This window comes from Macaca nemestrina, chromosome 10, assembly GCF_043159975.1.
Source record: "Macaca nemestrina isolate mMacNem1 chromosome 10, mMacNem.hap1, whole genome shotgun sequence".
Classification (NCBI taxonomy): domain Eukaryota; kingdom Metazoa; phylum Chordata; class Mammalia; order Primates; family Cercopithecidae; genus Macaca; species Macaca nemestrina.
The window spans coordinates 24,974,382-24,990,550 of record NC_092134.1 but is presented as its reverse complement, the minus strand read 5'-3'; the positions used below and the strand labels follow the sequence as shown (position 1 = coordinate 24,990,550).

At 47.6% G+C, this 16,169-nt stretch overlaps 1 protein-coding gene across 3 annotated transcripts in view; it reads right to left on the bottom strand.

Moving 5' to 3' along the window:
• The window catches only part of LOC105468311 (chemerin chemokine-like receptor 1), a 53,938-nt gene extending 49,811 nt beyond the window's left edge, over positions 1-4,127 (bottom strand). The window contains exons 1-2 of one of the 3 annotated variants that reach the window (XM_011718388.3): positions 3,261-3,560; positions 1,736-1,869 (exon numbers count right to left, since the gene is read on the bottom strand). The gene's annotated coding sequence lies outside the window, so the exon portion shown is untranslated. Of the gene's footprint in view, positions 1-1,735; positions 1,870-3,260; positions 3,561-4,051 lie in introns of those variants that run through there. The other 2 variants (XM_011718391.3, XM_011718387.3) reach the window with 2 other exon arrangements.
• Between the last annotated feature and the right edge of the window lie 12,042 nt (positions 4,128-16,169).

The window sequence follows — 16,169 nt, the reverse complement described above, 5'->3', positions numbered from 1 at the left end:
TAAGCACTCAAGTTTGATGGTTCTCAAGTTTTGGGGTACATCTGAATGACTTGGAGTGCTGGTTCAACATGCAGACACTGAAGTCTCATCCACAGAGATTCTGATTTCCTAACTGAAGCTTTAAGAGACACTTGCAATTGGCCGGGCGTGGTGGCTCATGCCTGTAATCCCAGCACTCTGGGAGGCCGAGGAGGGCGGATCATGAGGTCAGGAGATGGAGACCATCCTGGCTAACACGGTGAAACCCCATCTCTACTAAAAATACAAAAAATTAGCCGGGTATGGTGGTGGAGCCCTGTAGTCCTAGCTACTTGGGAGGCTGAAGCAGGAGAATGGTGAGAACCCAGGAGGTGGAGCTTGCAGTGAGCTGAGATTGCACCACTGTTCTCCAGCCTGGGCGGCGGAGCGAGACTCCATCTTGGAAAAAAAAGAAAGAAAGAAAAAGAAACACTCGCAATTATTCTAATGCAGGTGATCTAGAGATTGCACTTTGAAAAGCTCTGAGTCTCCTTCATAGCCTCGCAACTGGTGGTAATGACTGCATCTGTGTGGTGTAGATCAAAGAGAATGAAATAGGCTTTTGGTTTTCTTGTACATCAGTGGGAATAACAGCATTAATAATCCACTAAAGAAATTAGTAATAATTTCCATTTGGCTCAGATGAGTGTCACAGGTATAGACAGGCAGAGTGGAATAGAAATGATCATCAGAACAATAGCTAATGTTTATAGAGACCTTATTTTACAACAAATCCTCTGCTTACTGCTTTACATGTATGATCTCATTTACTCTTTAGAATAATCTTATGAGGCAGTTACTGATCATATTCCCGTTTTATAGATGAGGAAACTCAGACACAAAGATAAGGAATAACTGATTCCATGTCACTCAGTTGGCCAGTGGCAGACCGATTCAAACCCACCCCCGGAATGATAACAATATCAAATAATATCATCCTTATTTACAGATGATATTATTGTGGCCAGAGAGTGGGAGTACCTTGCCTAAGACCAAGCTGCCCCTTCTTGCACAATGTTCTATTCCCTCTTGTGAGGAGGTCTAGCATCAGAACTCTTCAGGCTTCAGTTTCCTAATCTGTAAAATGAGCATGTTAATAGTACCTTCATCATATGGCCATGGTGAGGATTTGATAAAATCATCTCAAGAAAGTGGTTTGCAAACTGAGAGGAGTTATTAGGTAAACATCTAAGAGATGGGACTTCAGCCCAGCTTCGCCCACCCCATTTTATAGACGGTGAAACTGAGACCTGGTTACTTTATTTATTCAATGAACACTATTCAATGACCCTAATATATGCTAGCTCTTGTGCAGGGGACTGAGGATGCAGAAAGAAAAAGTAATATCCCAGATCTGGCCTCTAGGAGCCTCCCAGAGAGACAGACCAGATGACTGGTCATTAGAACACGGTGTGGTAGGAGCCGTGATAAGGGAGAGACAGGCCCTGGGAGAGCCTAGCAGACAAGCCCTGACCCAGTGTGGGTAGGGGACTTCTCAGAACAAGTCAAGCCAGAGAAGGGCATGACTTGCCCAAAGTTAAGGTTATATATTCCCTGAAGTTTTGGGGGAGTCCAAAGAAGGCCCCTGTGCATCAAGAGATAACTCTCTTGTGGACTTCCCAAGTGTCTGACAATCATCATTTGAGGGTCACTGGTTTAGGTTAAAGAAAAGGCCAAGCTGCCTCCTCCTGCACCTGAATTACCCAGTCACACTCACCTCAGCAGCCAAGGCATTTAGAGGAATCTTTCCTTCAAACCAGTTTGGAAGAGGCAGGAGAGACGGCAGGAACCACAGAGAAGACTGATCTTGAGAAGGAGGGAGGGATGCAAAAGGGAAGTTGAGGGCTTTCCCTAATAGAAAAAGAAAGACTCAGAACCTAGATGTTCAGGTGTATGACCTCAGACCAGTGATCTGGCATCTCTGAACCGCACAGGTCTGAGTGATTGGGTTTATACCAAGTAGTAGTTCCCTGATATTGCAGTGTGTTGTTTATTTATAATTTTGCCAAAGTTGTCTTGCCCATTTAAAATGAGCTATTCTGAGGCCGGGCGCGGTGGCTCAAGCCTGTAATCCCAGCACTTTGGGAGGCCGAGACGGGCGGATCACGAGGTCGGGAGATCGAGACCATCCTGGCTAACATGGTGAAACCCCGTCTCTACTAAAAAAAAAATACAAAAAACTAGCCGGGCAAGGTGGCGGGCGCCTGTAGTCCCAGCTACTCGGGAGGCTGAGGCAGGAGAATGGCGTAAACCCGGGAGGCGGAGCTTGCAGTGAGCTGAGATCCAGCCACTGCACTCCAGCCTGGGCGGCAGAGCGAGACTCCGTCTCAAAAAAAAAATAAATAAATAAAATAAAATAAAATAAGCTATTCTGAAAACAGAGTAGGGAGTGGAATATTTTCAACAGAGAGTGCTTGCAAAGGGTTTGTGTCCCTCATATACAAAGAACTCTTAGAGATCAATAAGAAAAAGATAAACATGTCCCCAGAGGAGAAAAAAAAATGGGAACAGACTTGAGCAGGAGAGTCACACTAGAAATGTGGAAAATAAGTTTATAAAAGAGAATCAACACTAATAAATAAATGAAATGCCTATTGAAGCATCTGGATAGTATTCTCAACTTCACATCAGGGAAGTTTTAAGGGATGGGTAGCAACAAGGTGGGTTTAGGACATGAGAATACTGTGCCCTGGTATAACATCATACAGCGGTCAAGCTGTCACAGCCTTCCAGGATACAGTGTGACCAAAAGCTTAAAAAAGTCTCAAAAATAGGCAAACCTTAAATCTAGCAGTTTCTAAAAGGTATTCATAAGACACACACACAAAGATGTCATACTAAATAAAGTGTTCATTGCAGCACTGTTCTAATAGAAAAAAAAAAAAAAAGGAGAAGCAAGTCGATTATGGAAAAGTCAAATAATCTTAAGATATCCTTTCTATGCAGCCATGAAAAATGTATATTGGAAGAATATAGGTGATATGGAAGAAAGTTTACAATCTGTGGTTAAGCAGGTTACCAAACTAGATGTGGAAATGCACATTCACATATTTACATGTGTGTCCTTGCTATTTCTTTAAACAGTGAGCATGCATTACTTTTGACATCTGAAGATAATAACAAAACTCTTCCTTTTGACAAATATGAAATTATAAAAGGAAACAAACTTTTCTCTCTGTTAGTATTCATTCCCCTTCCCTGGCCCCTCTCAGAAGACACCCAAGGCAAGTGTGTGAAGATACCTTCCCTCTGGTCTCTGCCCGGAAGGTCTTCCTGAGGGTTCCCTGTGACTGCAGGCCACTGGAGGCTGTTGGGGAGACTTGCACACCCTGGCTTCTTTCTCCAAATCACAGGTTCCTTTGGCTGTGGCTGTTTGCCCGCAAAGCAGTTCATTCATTTGTTCACTCAAGATCCCCCTCCGAACCCCCAGAGCGCTGCGGCTGGAGCACCCCTATCACCCGGAGGCTTCCCAGGGAGCCCGCTCTGTGCTGAGCTCCCTCCTGGCCGCCGGGCTGCTTCCCTGAATGGTACTGGGACAGAACTCAGCCAGAGAAACAGCTGGAGGGAGGAGAGCAAGAGGGAGGGGCAGGAAACTGGGCTGACCGAGGGCGGGGGCGGCTAGCTGCGTGGAGAAGGGGCTGCGAGGGGAGGGTGCCCTTACCAGCCGGGGACTGGGCTCGTGGGTGGCGGCGGGGGCCCGCTGGAGACGACCCGCCCCTCAGGCAGCCTCTTGCAGCTGGGAAGCTGAGCCTACTGAGCGCAAACCGGAGCACATGCGACCCCCGGCTGCTGGGGGAAATGCAAGCGCCTCTGCTCCCGGTGAGGGGCTCAAGCTCCACGCTGACCGACAGACTGGCTGCCTCTCACCCTGGGCCTTTGCAACGCTGTTCCTCCCACCTGGATGCTATTCCTGCCCTAATTCGTGGCCCGATGTCTCCTACTGCCTCTTCAGGTCTCAGATTGACGATCACCTCCCAGGGAAGCCTTCCCCAACCCTCAGGGGCTGCTCTGCCCCTCAGGGTCACCCCATCACCTCATTGATGCAGTGCTGTCCTTGCCTGTTACGGTGTCTCTCTCCTTGCACCAAGAACTGCTTACACCAGGAACTCTGTAGGGAAATAACTGTATTTGTTCCCTGCCCTAGCCAGGCACTAAGTGCTGGTTCATCAACTGTGTGGTCACCATCGTTAGTGGAATAATCAAAACAACTGAGAGCCAGGCAGCCTGCTAGGCAATGCGTACTTACACTTCACAGCAACCCTGGATAGCAGGAATTATTACTACCCCAGTCTTACCAGTAAGGAAACTGGGGCACAGAGAGATTAAGTCACTTGCCCAAGACCACACCACCAGCAGTTGACAGAGCTGGGATTCCAACTATGCTGTCTGGCTCCAAGGCCCACCCTTGGCCCCAGACAGAAGAAATAACAGAAGTGCCCACTGTGGGCCCCTGTGCCAAGTGCTTCCGTGGAGTAAGCCGTGTGAACCACCACCAACATCAGGGAGGCATCACTTGCCCATCCTACACGTGAGGATGCTGGAGCCACAGAGCAGAAGTCGTTTTGTCCAAGGCACCCAGCTCATGCTGACGGAGCCATGGCTGGATCTGAGTCTGTCTGATTCCAAAGCCAAGACTGCCTACGACTGCCTAAAATAATATTTTTAGAAAGGAAAAGAAAAGGGCAGGGCAGGGGAGGGGAAGAGAGGGGAAGGGAGGAGAAGAAAGAAAGGAAGAAAAGGGAGGGCAGGGAGGAAGGTAATGGGGAGGAGGGGAAGGTGAAGGGAGAGGGAGATGGGTAGGGAGGGAGAGAAGGAGAGAAACCTGTCTTTTGGGCCTCAAAGTCTTGGGCAGGTGGAGAATATGTCCTCATCGTCTGATCGGCCTTAGAACCCCACTGATCTCTCCCCACCATCCTCAATCCTTTAATTCAGTGAGCTTTACACTTAGAAACCATCTAATTTCATTCTTCCATTGTACAGATAATTTGAAGCCCAGAGAGATTGAGTGTCTTGCCCAAGGTCATACAGATCTCTACAGTCAGAAGTCTAGCCCAGTCTACCCAACTCTCTTCTTTCCTCTCTTCTTCTTTGGGCTTATCTAGGGTACAAAACATCTTATCGAAACACTTACTGTACAGATGAGAACGCTGAACCCAGAGGAGGCAAGGGACTCACCCAAGGTCACCAGAAGTTAGTAATTGTATTAGTCCATTCTCACACTACTGTGAAGAAATACCCAAGACTGGGTAATTTATAAAGAAAAAAGGTTTAATTGACTCACAGTTTTACATGGCGGGGGAGGCCTCAGGAAACTTACAATCATGGTGGAAGGTACCTCTTCACAGGGTGGCAGGAGAGACAATGAGTGCCAAGCAAAGGGGGAAGCCCCTTAGAAAACCATCAGATTTCATGAGAATTCACTCACTGTCATGAGAACAGGATGGGGAGAAAACCACCCCCATGTTCAATTCCCTCCCACCTGGTCCCTCCCATGACTCATGGGGATTATGGAATTCCAATTCAAGATGAGATTTGGGTCAGGACACAGAGCCAAATCACGTCATTCCCCAAGTTCTCCTGGTAAAAGGAGAGGATATTTCCATAACGTGGCAGGGATCCTGTATATCACCATCTAATAGAGACCAGAGATTCCTAAAGCCTAATTTCCAGACCAGCCCCAGCAGCCTCACCCGGAAGTTTGTTAGAAACACAAACCCTTGGCCGGGCGCGGTGGCTCAAGCCTGTAATCCCAGCACTTTGGGAGGCCGAGACAGGCGGATCACGAGGTCAGGAGATGGAGACCATCCTGGCTAACACGGTGAAACCCCGTCTCTACTAAAAAATACAAAAAACTAGCCAGGTGAGGTGGCGGGCGCCTGTAGTCCCAGCTACTCGGGAGGCTGAGGCAGGAGAATGGAGTAAACCCAGGAGGCGGAGCTTGCAGTGAGCTAAGATCCGGCCACTGCACTCCAGCCTGGGGGACAGAGCGAGACTCCGTCTCAAAAAAAAAAAAAAAAAAAAGAAAAAAGAAACACAAACCCTTGGGCCTCACTGCAGACCTAGGCAATCAGAGACTCCAGGAAGCCATCTGGGTTTTAAGAAGCCCTCCAGGGGATTCCGATGCTTGCTAAAGTTTGAGATCCACTGATATAGGCATTTCAATTAGGAATCCATTGAAATGGGTCCTGGAACAAGTCACCTTGCCAATGCACAGAATAGTGGCTAAGAACAGAGGCTTTGATAGCAGACGGACCTGGTTTGAATTCCTATCTCTGTCACTGTAAGCTGTGTGACTTGGGCAAGGCCTTTCACCTCTGGAGTCTCAGTTTCCTCATATGCTGTGGACCATGGAAGAGGAGGAGGAGGAAGAGGGAAGGAGAGGAGGGAGAGGAAAAGAGGAGGAGGGAAAAAGGAGAGGAGGAGGAGGAAAAAGAAGGGCCAAGTGGAAGAGAAGGGAGAGGGGGGAGGATAAAAAGAGAAGGGGTAAGAAGGAGAAGGAAAAAGGAGGAGGGATATGAAAAGAGGAGGACAAGGGGAGAGGAGAGGAGGAGGAGGGAAGAGAAAGAAAGGGGAGGAGGAGAGGGCAGAGGGAGGAGGAGATGAGGAGGAGGGAGTAAGGAGGAGGAAGGAAAGGGAGGAAGGAGATGAAAAGAGGAGGAGGAAGGAGGAAGAGAGGAGGAGAAGGAGGAGGAGGGAAGAGGAGGGGCCAAGAGAAGGAGAGGGGAGAGGGAGGAGGAGAAGAGGGGGAGGGGTTAAGGAGAAGAAGAGAAAGGGAGGAGGGAGATGAAAAGAGGAAGAAGAGGGAAGAGGAGAGGAGGAGGGAAGAGGAAGGAGGAGGAGGAAAAGAGAAGAAGGGGAGGAAAGGGAGATAAAGGAGAGGGGAAAAGAAGGAGTTGGGGAGAGGAGGGAGAGTGGGAGAGAGGAGAAGGAGGCCAGAAGGCAGCCTTCCAGGAAGATCAAGCACATGGGAGCTATGGAAGAGGAACTGGGTAAATCCAGCCCGGGATGGACTCCTGGACATGCCTCTTCCTCCCTGGAGGTGGCTGTGGCTATGGCAGGCCTCCCTCTGCCTCTGGCCTCCCAGCCAACCCTAGGCTCGGGTCTCATCAGCTAGGAGCCACAACTGGCAGAGCAAGGACACTGGTCCCCCAACCAGCTGGGCCCCTTGGCAGTTGGCAGAGGAGGTGGGAACCCACAGCCCCACTGGGCCAGTGAAGAAGGCGTGGGGCTGCCTGGCTCATGACTCTCCACCTGGTGGCTGTGGGACAATCTGAAGCCACAGGCCTTTGGTCACCCTTTTGAACAGGGCTAGACAGTTTGGCTTTTCTTTCTTGGAGCAAAAAGTGGTTGTTGTTGGTTGTGGGGGGTTTTCTGCTTTTGTTTGAAATAGGATTTTGAAATCTAAGGGCTGAGCTGGGGATACTGGGACTTGAGAGAGAAGCAGTCTCCTCCAGAACCCCCAAAGAAATCTGTGTACACCCCTGGCAGCTCCACATAGAATCAAGATGGAGGGTCAAGCTTCTTTTTGGGGTCCAGCTCAGGTTGACTGGTTCTTGATTCCTGGAGCTCTGTGTTAAAGGGAATCTGAGGCCATGTCCTGGCCTGGCTGGAGGGAGCACAGTGATCTGTGAACAATGCCTGCCCTGGACCTGGGGTTGGGAGGAGGGTTGCCTTTCTCATCCCATGCTGTCCTCCAACTAGAGTCCGTCCCATTGGCGCAGGGTGGACTGGTTCAGCAGGGACTGGTTCCACCCCTACCACTCCCTCTCCCGGTACTGGCTGTGCCTGGCGTAATGGAGCTTATGTCTCATTCCCAAGCCACTGGGTAGCTCCTTCCAACAGATCTTTAGTGTTCACAGATTCCTAATACTCTACTTAAAGCTGAACGGTTTCCCCAGCCTCCCTGATCACCAGTGGTTAAACCAGGTCCACCAGAGAGGCTCCCAACCAAAGGAGGCCTTCAAAGATGCTTCCTGCCACATGAAGGATCCTCTCTGAAGTTCAAACTCTGCCGACTTTTGACTTTCTTTAAGGCATAGACAGGCCACATGGGAATGAGAGCTCCTCTATTTCAGCCAAAGATAGGCCATGTGGCCTTGGGCAAGTCATGTACCTTCTCTGGTTCATTCAGTGGTCAGTAGATAGTCACCGGACCCCATCGCTGTGGCAGGCACAGGCTGGTGAACAAGACAGCCATACCCCATGCTCAGAAAGCTGGCCTGCTGGAGAATTCATTTTATTTATTTATTTACTTTTTTAAAGAATTCTTTTGAGACAGAATCCCCCTCACTCTGTTGCCCAGGCTGTAGCAAGATCTTGCAGTAGCAAGATCTGGGATCACTGCAAGCTCAGCCTCCTGGGTTCAAGTGATTCTCTCACCTCAGCCTCCCAAGTGACTGGGACTATAGGTGTGCACCATCATACCTGGTAAGTTTTGTATTTTTAGTACAGACGGGGCTTCGCCATGTTGGCCAGGCTGGTCTCGAACTCCTGACCTCAAGCGATCCTTGGCCTTGGCCTCCCAAAGTGCTGGGACACAGGGGTGAGCCACCATGCCCAGTGAAACTCCCCATTTTAAATGAGATATGGTGATTTCTAAGAACCCCTTAATTACCAGGAAAGATTCTCAGGCAGGCTAGGCATGGTGCTCATGCTTATAATCCCAGCATTTTGGGAGGCCAAGGCAAGACAATTGCTTGAGACTAGGAGTTCAAGACCAGCCTGGCCAACATGGTGAAACCCTATCTCTACTAAAAAAAATAATTAGCAGGGCATGGCAGCACATGCCTGTAATCCCAGCTTCTTGGGAGGCTGGGGCACAAGAATTGCTTGAACCCAGGAGGTGGAGGTTGCAGGGAGACAAGATGGCACCATTGCACTCCAGCCTGGGCCACCACGCAAGACTCTGCCTTAAAAAATAAAAATAAAAATAAAAATAAAAGATTCTCAGGCAATTAACATGTCCTGAAGATGGAAGCAGCCTTTAAAGGAGCAGAGGGCAAAATAGGCTGGAAGTCTGTGACAGGCAGAATAATGATCCGCCAAGATACCCACATCCCAATCCCCAGAACCTGAGAATATGTTACCTATGTTACCTTAGGTGGTAAAAGGGAAGGGATTTTGCAATGTGATTAAATTACAGATCTTGAGATGGGGAGATTAGCCTGGATCATCCAGGCAAGCCCAGTATCCTAACGCGAGTCCTAATAAGAGTAAGGCAGGAGATCAGAGCAGGGAGAAGGCAGTGGGGTGATGAAGGAAGCAGAGATTTAGTGATGTGGCCACAAGCCAAGGAGTGTGGGCAGCCCGCAGACGCCAGAAGAGGCGAAGAACAGATTCTCCCCTGCAGCCTCCAAGAGGAACCAGCCCCACGAAAACTTTGATTTTAGCCCATGAGTCTCATTTTGGACTTCTGAGCTCCAGAACTGTAAGGATACAGATCTGTATTATTTTAAGCCACTAAGTTTGTGGTGATCTATTATAGCAGCATTTAGAAATCTAATACAAGAGCTATTTCAAAGAAGACCAGAACATTGGGCTTGGGGGCAGACAGATCTGGGTTTGAGTCTCTGCTCCACTTGCTAGCTGTGTGACTTTGTGCAATTTCCTAACCTCTCTGAATCTCAGCAAATGGGAGTAATAGAGTCTCTACCTCAGGAGGTTGTTGGGAAAATTAGAGTTGATACACATAACCTGCTTAGAAAAGAGTCTAGCACAACTGTCATGTAGTAAATATTGGATTTCCACCCCCTTCTATTGAGCATTAAAAAGGCCACATACCTTGTGCAGGAGGTGGGTTTTATGAGGGGGAAAAAGGCCACATTTCCAAATGCAGGCCCTCAATTGTGTCTTGGGACACTGCAAAACTGGCCATCCTGACATTCCATTTTGTTCTGTGTTACTCCACTGCTCAACAACATTCCATGGCTCCCTATTACAGTGTCTTGATTCTGGTCTATCAAAATCCCCCATAACCTGGCTCATGCCAACCTCATCTCCCAAGATGGAGAAAAACTAAAGGGATGGCACAGCTGGAAAGAAACCTAAGGGGATCAGGACCTTCAGAGGTCAGCTGAAATGTCACTTTCTCCCAACCTCTCATGGCACCCTGACCTGTACTGCAGCACCATCCTCAACCATAATGCCATGATGATGTGTGCAATGTATATTTTCTCAATCCACACCTAAAGCTCCAGGGGGACAGGGACTGGGACCAGTGATAAAGAAGCTGCTCAATACACGTGTATGTTAAATGAATGAATAAATGAATGGCCAAAGTCAGCAACCAGTTCAGGCCAGCTAGGCCAAGGACCCAGGGAAGCCTTCCTGAAGGCTGAATTCTAGTTCTTAACCACGGAGAGGACTGCAGAGTTACCAAGACAGGAAAGTGGAGCATTGAGCTGTCACCAGACATGTGCTATGCCCCCAGACAAACATTTTATTGGAAACAGGATTCATGTCCGAGAAGTGTGTGTTTGAGGAACTATGAGAGTTACTTCTGTCCTGCAGACCAGGCTCAGAGAAGGAGGGGGAAGGAGGGGGAGTTTCTTGAGGACTTGAGACTGAAGTGGAAAGATGGACAATTGTGAAGTTGAGGTTTTGGAACTGAGAAAGAGAAACAGAAGGAAAAAACTGGCAGCCTAGTCTATTCTGTCCATTAGATGAGCATCCAGGCCCCCGGACTTTTGTCCAAGCTGGAAAGGGTTAACAGCACTGAAGGGTTAACAGTCTCCAGTGGGGATGCGGAGTCAGGAGGCCCCAACTCTAAGGCCAGCAGAGGGATTTTTCTGATGGAGGTGGGCAAGGCCCACTGCTCCCTGGTGAGCCCTGGGGACCCCACCTACCCAGCCCCTTCTGAAAAAGGCAGTTTTCCACTCTGGGGGTGGTGGGACCACCCTGGACGCCTGGGAGGGGTGGGAGGGCTGGGCAAGATTGTTCTAGAGCATTTTTCCTGGACCCCAGATAGGGATGGGAGGAGGTCAGAGCTGGTGAGACCCCCCAACACTCAGGTGATGTCCAACTGCACGTAGCTTCGTTCTGGGAAAGCTTCCATTTTTGAGGGGCGAGAGAGATACAGTGGGGAGAGACATGGGGAATGGAGGCCCAGAGAAGGTTAGTGACTGCCCAAAGTCACACAGCAAGTCCTGAGCAGCTGATCTAATCTCCCAATTCCCAGAGAACTCCACCAGCCCCCATTTCACACACACACAGATCCTGGGGCTTCTGGTGGCCTCGCCCCTGGCCATCCCACCAGTTGCATGGCCTACCTCTTCCCCTCCTACTCTGAACCTATCATGCAATTTAAAGACTCCACATCTTTGTTAGAACTGCCCCTTTGGCCAGAAATACCCTCTCACTACCATGTGCCCAGCCACCCAGTAACCTCCTGGTCATCTTTCAAAATCTAGCTCAGATGTCCTCTCCACCAGGCAGCCTTCCAGGATTGTCCCTTCTCTTCCCATCTACCTGGGAACATTGATCATCCCTTCTGCTAAGCAGATCTGTACTTGACCAACACATTCATGCTTTCTCAAATCATACTGCTTTTTCATTTCACCATGTGCACATCTGTCTCTGCCCCCTGGACTGCCATCACCCTGGCCCTGACATGGGACCTAACAGTCATACCAGAAGTGTTTGATGACTTGAGCCATCCCTACTCTCTTGCCTCCCTCCCCAGAGCCAGCTGTTAATATGAGCTACTGGAAACGGACAAGAAGCACCAAAGCCACTGCATTTTAGGGAAGTCAGCCTAGTGGACAAGAACACAACCTTTTGAGGTCAGAAAGATCTGAGTTCAAACCTAAGCCCTGCAACTTTCTTGCTGTGTGACCTTGGGCAAGTCACTTCCCCTCTCTGGGCTTCCCTTGCCTCTTTTGCAAAATGGAGATGGTAATCCTGACCTCAGAGGACCAGAGGACTGGTTGGGAAGATTCTCTGGAATGATGCATGTGGCATGTACCGCACAGAGCGCAGAGTAAGCACTTAGTACAGAGTGTTGCCATATATCTGTGGGTTGTTTCTGGAAGACCATCTCCCATACCCCTATTCCCCACCTCTCCCTCTGAGCCTGGTCTTGCAGCATTCACCAAAGTGCCTGTTCTTGCCTTGTTTTTATCAGGGAGGAAGTAAAGCCATGTCTACTCACTGGCTGTGTAACCTTGGGAAAGTGACTTCACCTCTCTGAGCCTCAGTTTCATCCTCTGTAACATGGAGATAGTAATAATTCCTGCTGGGCAGGGTACTGTGAAAAGGAAAGGTCTTAGTACTTGTAAAGTCCTTTGAGCAGTGCCTGACACCTACTGAGTGCTGGCAGGCAAGGGAGCAGTCAGAAGGTTGGACTCACCACCTCAGCCCCTTCTTTGTCCTCCCTCTTTCTCCTCCCATCCCCAGCCCCACCCACCAATCTATAATCATTCACTTGGTTTCTTTTCTTGCCTCTGTTAGGCAAACCCACAGCCTCCGAGATGGCTAGACTCAGACTCTTCAGGTCTGTACTAGTCCATTCTCACACTGCCATAAAGAACTACCTGAGACTGGGCAATTGATGAAGAAAAGAGGTGTAATTGACTCACAGTTCCATGGGCTGTACAGGAATCATGACTGGGAGGCCTCAGGAAACTTACAATCATGGCGGAAGGAGAAGGGGAATAAGCACCTTTTTCACATGGTGGTGCAGGAGAGCGAGCGAGCGTGACGGGGGACATGCCATACACTTTGAAACCATCAGATCTTGTGAGGACTCACTCACTACCATGAGAACAGCATGGGGGAAGTTTTCCCCTGTGATCCAATCACCGCCCACCAGGTCTCTCCCCCAACATTGGGAATTGCAATTCGACATGGGATTTGGGTGGGGACACAGAGCCAAACCATATCAAAATCCTTCGACCCAAGCCCTGGGGCACCGCTGCAGCCAGCAGGCTCTGGCTTTCTTTCTAAAGGACCCCTTTTTCCCCGAAGAATCCACATGGAGCTCCAAATACAAGGCATACAGAAATGGACCTGCTTAGTTAAGAAAGACGGGGACCGTGGAACCACCTCTTTCGACGTGCTGGGTCCCCTGGAGTCCTCCCACGCTTCAACTGAGCGCAACTCAAAGTCTCCCAATTAATCCAACACTCCCTATTCCCACCCCTACCTGGGGTGTGGGGGAGGACTTTCCATTTTTACTAATTTCAAACTTACAAAAAAGTGGCAAGAATAGTACAAGAAACTCCATTATAGGAAGTTTATATTTATTAAAATATATTTATTGAAGTATTTAAAATAATATTTTATTTATTAAAGTATTTTAAATACATATTTTATGTATTAGAATATTTTAAATATTTTATTTAATAAGCTATTTTAAATTTATATTTATTAAACTATTTTAAATTTATATTTATTTATTAAAATATAAATAATTGGCAACTCAGGATAAATATAAACTTAAGAAGTTCTTAAGTTTATATTTACCAATTTACCAAATTATTTATATTTTGTAAATATAAATATATATAAATATAAATATATTTTGTAAAGATAAATAACTTGGTAAGTTTATATTTATCTATAAATATAAATAATTTGCCAATTATTTGTATTTTATCCCATCGATTTCACCATTATATCCTCTTTCTCCTTCCTCTTTCTCCCTCTCTATCTCCAACTTTCTACATATTTTATCCTGAAACACTCCCATTTTGCATATGGGTAAACTGAGGCCCCAGGAGTTGCTTGGTGCTCCTGACCCTGGCCCTGCCCCCGTGGCCCCACACTCAGGGCCCAGAACCTGGAGCCCACCAGCTTGTTAAGGGCCTGAAGAGATATTTGAAACCTGTAATAGTAAGTGAGTTGGCCCTAGAACACCAAAAGGAAACTGTGACATTAAAATTAATAAACGTCTGGTTCGACGTCTGCAATTAATTGATTCACATGAGTGAATCAGCTGCACCTCCACGGTCCTCCTGTCGTTGGAAATAGAAGAGCACAAGTCACGAGAACACGATGAATAATTTATTTTTCATAAAATCCCAGATTGTATGAACTATTTTAAAACCTTTCCAGATATTTTTATAAGAAACACACATTTTGAGGTTCACCATGATGTGGGGTGGGGCCCCCAAATGTCAGAGATCCCAGAGCCTTCAAAGGCTTTAAAACAAGCTCTCCTTGCCTCACATCTCCTTGATCCTCACTTGAATCAGGCATAAGATGGAGGTTTTTCCATGTATTTTTACAACGAGGCTGTATGTACCTTTTTATGTGGGTCATAAAAAAAAATAAAAAAATTTCAAAAACACGGAGCAACACGAGGAATTCGTCATAGCAACGGGGCTGCCTTTCCTATTTTTGAAAAGTAAGCCTCCCCCTCCCCCTCTTAGTACAGAAAGTTTATTTTCCTGTGGGAGCCTCTGACTCAGGACTCAGGCTGCCGCCTCTGCAGAGAGATGGGAGGAGTGGGGGCGCTGGCCCTGGGCCTGGGTGGGTGAGGCTCAGGGACTGAGTTTATTTGCTCAGGGGTCCCAGGCCTCAGATCCCTCACTGGCATCTGCACTAGGAACCTGACGCCCAGGGAATTCTGGTCACCACCTGGGCCTCCTGCTCTGCTCATCCACGTACCCCACCACCCAGGCTGGCCTCCTTAGAAAGCCCTCACCTTATAGCGGCACAGCTAGGAGAGTTGTACCAGTTCTGTAAATATTTAAATATTTCCTGATCAGTTGGTTAAACAGAATCGTCTCCTAGGACCAACCCATGATCCAGGAAATAAAGGGGTATCACTTGTTAGCTGGGAGCCCAGGATCCTCATGTAGGGCTACATTGTTATTGGTCAAGGCCCAAGCCCTATCAGATGATAAATGGGATATTATTGTAACCTGTGTGGGTTTCAAAATAGCAACTGGGGGAGGTAGAGGGCACAGTGTAGGTTTGAATCCTGCCTTTATACTTGCCAGCTGTGTGACCTAAGGCAAGTGACTTAACCTCTCTGTGCCTCAGTTCCCTGATGGGTAATAAGAGTAATAGCAGGTTGTGGTGGGGATGATTTGTGTTAATCAGTATGCCTTCACCCATTTGGGCTGCTATAACAAAATATCATAACTGAGTTGCTTATAAACAACAAACATTTATTGCTCACAGTTCTAGAGGTTGGGAAGTCCAAGGTCAAGGCACTGGTGAGGGCCCTTCCTCATAGCCATCTTTTCACTGTAACTTCAGGTCAGAGTGGGGGAGGTCCTCTCTGGGGTCTCTTGTGAGGGCACTAATCCTAATCAAGACAACACAATTACCTCCCAAAAGTCCTCACCTCCTAATACGCTCACCTTGGGGGTAAGGATTTGAACACATGAATTTTTGGAGGGACACACAACATTCAGACACTAGCACTGTAGGAGGCACATAGCATAGTTCTCAGCACACAGAAGACTCTCGAGAAATGTTCTTAAGTATTATTAGTTGATACTTATATTAATTTAATAACAATATCATTATGTCTCTAACCTCCCATCCTTCATAATACTTTTTGTAACCATTTCTCAGGAAAAAAGCAATGAAATCAGAATCTCTGCTCCATCAATTACTAGCGGCGTGTCTTGGGCAAGTTTTGAAACCTCTCTGAAACTGATTCCTCGTCTGTGAAATGGGGATAATACCGTAAACACATAGCTCAGCTCCTGGCTCATGGTGAGTGTTCATTCCTAAAAACTATTATAATATCATCAGGGGTAGGAAAACTATAGCCCAAGAGCCAGATTTGGCCCACTGCCTATTCTTGTAAGGGAAGTTTTATTGGAACCCACAACCATGCCCATTCATTTATGCAATGTCTGTGGCCGTTTCCACACTGCAACGGTGGGCTGAGAAGTTGCAACAACAGACTGTATGGTTCACAAAAACCTCAAATATTTACCCTCTGCTCCTTTAAGAAAAAGTTTGCCAACACTTCATTTTGATTATTACAAGCTTCTTCAATAAAGCAATAATTGCAATACACACCACATTTCAGCTCCTTCAGTGGATTACACAAAGCAAGGTTTGCTTTCTAGGGACTACCAGTGACCCATGATTGTCCCGCAATGATTCAAACCTCTCCTCAAATTGTTTACCATAGTATATGGGGAAAGAGTCCAGAGCTTTTCAAAGGAGCCTGTGACCAATGAGAAGCC